At 43.9% G+C, this 4180-nt stretch overlaps 1 pseudogene across 1 annotated transcript; it reads right to left on the bottom strand.

Moving 5' to 3' along the window:
- Positions 1-6: 6 nt before the first annotated feature.
- Positions 7-1125, bottom strand: LOC100951407 (annotated as a pseudogene). Its single transcript, XR_001161001.1, has one exon. The product of XR_001161001.1 is annotated as a heterogeneous nuclear ribonucleoprotein C pseudogene (transcript).
- Positions 1126-4180: the final 3055 nt, after the last annotated feature.

The raw sequence follows: 4180 nt of genomic DNA, 5'->3' as shown, positions 1-4180 counted from the left end.
CCTAGATAAAGAAATAATGGGATAAGATTTCTAAACCCCACTATGTGCTTAAGAGTCATCCTCGCCATTGGCGCTGTCTCTGTCATCCTCTCCTTCCTCAGGCTCTTTTTCATCATCCTTGATCAGCTCCAGCTGGTCTTCCCCCCGTTCTTCATTATCATCATCATCTAATAAGTCCCCCTCTTCAGCAGAGTCATCTGCACCCCCCTCAGATTCCATCTTCGCATTAGTCTCATCTTTCTTCAGGGAGCTGCTGCTCTGCTCCTCTTCTGACTTCTCATTCTTCAGCTCTACTGCTGCTTGCTTGCTCTGCTCCTTTTCAATTTTTTCCAGGTTTTCCAGTAAAGAATCCACTTTTTGTTTTATCTGATTCAATTCCTTCTTAATGGCCTGAAGGTCATCTCCTTTCAATTTTCCAGACTTGGAAGACGAACCTCGCTGTCCACTCTTAGAATTGAAGCCACTTTTCCCCCTTCGTGAGGTGTTCCCTGATACACGCTGGCGTTTTGAGGGCACCACAGCCCGAGCAATAGGAGGAGGAGGAGGAACACGTGCTGGGTAACTGTACATCCTGTCATAATAATCCCGTTGAAAGTCATAATCCAAGTCAAAAGAGGAGCCGTACATCTCCGCTGCAGATCGTTTCACACCTGCTTTTCCTCGATTCACTTTTGGCTCTGCAGCCAGATTAATATCTAAAACTTGGCCAGCAATCCTTCTGCCATCCTCTCCTGCTACAGCAGCCCGGGCATTCCTCTCATTAACATACTGAACAAAGGCAAAGCCCTTGTGAACAGAGCAACCCACAATTTTGCCATATTTCGAGAAAATTGCTTCCACATCAGACTTCTTCACCACAAGAGTGTTGAGATTCCCAATGAATACACGGGAGTTCATGGAGCGAGGGTCTGTCTTGTTGGTAACATTGCTAGCCATTGCGTTTTGATGTTGAGGTTCTTCACAAAGCGGAAAAAATGTAGCTGAAGATCAAAAAAATCTCACAGGAGGGGGGAGGGAGAAGAGATTCGATTCTGAGTCTCCTACTCCCGGGTTCTACGTGGAGAAGCCGAGTACTGCTCGAGGTCGACAACGCGGCCGCAACCGCTCTGTCTTCGTCTCTTCACAAAATGCGTGTTTTTGAATTTTCAAAGTGATTTACCATGCACTTTCTCACGTGATCCTCCCAGTAAGTTTGTGGGGTAGGTACAGGGGTATTATTTCATCTTGTTGATAAGCTAATCAAGGGTCAGAAAGTTTCAATGACGGGACAAAACTTGGTGGATTTAGCAACTGGCTGAGAAGAAAAGTTTGCCTTCAGCTTTCAGAGTGATGCTATGTCTGTATCAGATGCTCTTCCCAGCTTATTAGTGGATAAAAAGGGGGAGAGGAGAGAAAACACAAGTGAAACATATTATTCTCCACTTCAGTCAGGTGTCTTCCCAGATGTCACTGCTAAGAGATAAGGAGCTTAAAACAGTAGTAGACTGATGTCTCTACTCCCCTGACCCACACCTTCTTTATCCGCTGGCATCTGTCACCTTCTGACTTACTGTTGTTTACCCAGCTTCTGTTTCCTTAGTGGAAAATAAGGTCCAGGGAAGTCAGGACTTTTTCTACTCTCTCTCTCTCTCTCTCTTTCTCTTTGTGTGTGTGCATATGGACACATACACACAGGTTTAACCCCAGAACCACTTTGAAAGGAAGTGTCCACCCAAACACCTGAAACTTCTAACTACCCACCTCTAATATTTTAATTCTTAGTTAATGCGCACTTGTCCTCAGCCTCAAAAGAAAAGAATAAGACATTTTGTAAATATGATTAGTTTAAATAAAACTTCTAGGACCCTGGACTATTTCCCCAAATGCCAAAGCCTCTACCCAGACACCGCTCAGCTTTGCAGACAGACTCTACAGAAAGTCTGAACCCACCCCTGACACCCCACCCCCACCTGCCTGGGTGAGGCCACATTCTGAAACAGCAAAAACATTAGAGTGCTTCTCTTAGAAAATCCAGAATCTTTCCTTTTTTTCCAAACTGCAGTTTTTCTCCTAAAATATATACATTTAAAATTTGTAAACAACATTCAGCCATCTCAGTCTGTTTTAGCCAAGGCTTCATTTAGAAAAGTTTCGGCCTGAAATAACTGCAAAATCTGTGCCCCATAAAATGGCAAAGCCCGCCAAACCCTTGCGTGGTTCCAGAGTGCCATCTAGCGTCTGAAAGGTAAAATGACCTCCTCCTAGTCTATTAACTTTTTTTTTTTTTTTTTTCAGTGAAAGTCGTGAACGTGCCATACGTGGCTCACTTGTTCATTCTCTTCCCCGGAGTGGTAAGATCAGGTGATCAGAACATTTGCGGACATGGTGAACTATAGGGGATGGGTGTGACAGTTAAACTGAATGTTTGAGTTTATGAGTGAGAGTTTAGGATAGAAGAGAGAAATAATGTAATTGCATATTAAAGGAATCCCTCTGGATACTGCATGGAAAACAGCACCAACCGAATATAAAGTTTAAGCCAGAGAAGCAATGGAGGAGATGGCAGAGCAAGCCCAGCAGGAGCTGGTGGTAGGTTCCACTAAGGCAGGTATATGAGGTCAGACTGTTAAGTTCATGAACTCATCCCAGCAAAAGTGCTACATACCTCATCGCTGACTATGGCTGCAGTCACCTTTGAAGTGCTCCCCTTGGCCATCTGGTGACCACAGTGATATTCAGCGATGAGATATGTAGCTCTCCCTTTCCAACTTAATTGTCTGACCTCATAGGGTGAAAAACAGCTGACAGGATTTGCTGATGGAATTAACATAAAGTGAAAGGAGAGGAGTCAAGAATAACGTCCAAGTTTTTAACCGGAACGATTAAAAGAATTATATTGTCATTTACTAAACTGGGACAGATTTAATGAATCTCAGTCTGATGTAAGCCTATAACTCTATATAAATAAAATCCTCTTGCCATGGGCTTAGACCCCACCATTAACTCAAGGCTCCTCTTGGAAAAAGAAGGGCTGGTTGTTGTGGGAAAGATGGCTGAGATGGTGCAGATGGATCCCGTAGGAACCCGTCAGGACCATCAGATGTCATCAGGAGCTTGGAAGATTTTTCCTCAGCAACCATCACACATTGCTCAGGAAAACACGCGTGAGTCCTCTTACAAAGGTGTGCCCAGAAAAGGCAGCCCAGACCACTGCCCGGTAGGTTAACCTCGGTTCCCCAGACTTCAAGGGAGTAAAAGAAAGAAAATGAACTTTCAAATACCAGTAATTTAATTTCCCACAGCTGCTGAATGAATAGTACCCATGATGCTGGTTGGTGGCCACATGATTAAAGGGTCAGATTCTTACCCAGGACACTCTCTGCAGCGCCTTGGTAGTCTAGATTATCTCGGGGCAATTAGGAATCCTCCTCCTCTCCTGACCTGGGATTATGATCTTCATACAGCAGAGGCAGTTCTAGCAATGAGAGACCAGATTTAAAAAATGCCCTCCTTCTAAAGTTTATCAAGATGCCCCAGAAGTGGGTCAGTTGTGTTTCTCTCAGAAGGAACTGCATGAGTAGCTCACTCACTCCTGTGTTTTTAGGGGCACTATGTCACACTTTCTATTTGTAGAAGAAATAAGTTCAAACGTTCATTTATCATCACCTATTATGCCTGTCACCACTAGATACCCTGGTTAAATGGTGACCAAGACAGTCTCTCTTCCCAGGAATTTATTTATTTATTTATTTATTTATTTTGAGACAGAGTCTCACTATGTTGCCCTCGGTAGAATGCCGTGGCATCACAGCTCACAGCAACCTCCAACTCTTAGGCTTAAGTGATTCTCTTGCCTTGGCCTCCCTAGTAGCTAGGACAACAGGCGCCTGCCACAACATCTGGCTATTTGTTGTTGTTGTTGTTGTTGTCGTTGTCGTTGTTTAGCAAGCCTGGGCCGGGTTTGAACCTGCCAGCCCTGGCATATGTGGCCAGTGCCCTAACAACTGAGCTATGGGCGCCTAGCCTCTCCCCAGGAATTTGATGGAAGATAAAGCCAAAGATGAGGGAAAAACAAATCTTTAAAACTGGGTGATAAGATTTTTTTTGTGAAATTAAATGAAAGAATGTGTTCTTCATACTCTGTTTAGCATAAGCGCTCATCAAATATTAGCTTCATCCAAAAGCACAATTCCATATATTT

This window comes from Otolemur garnettii, unplaced genomic scaffold (assembly GCF_000181295.1).
Source record: "Otolemur garnettii isolate 467f Iridium unplaced genomic scaffold, OtoGar3 scaffold00008, whole genome shotgun sequence".
NCBI classification, from domain to species: domain Eukaryota; kingdom Metazoa; phylum Chordata; class Mammalia; order Primates; family Galagidae; genus Otolemur; species Otolemur garnettii.
Note: the sequence above shows the minus strand (reverse complement) of the source record. Positions and strands in the feature narration are given on the sequence as shown.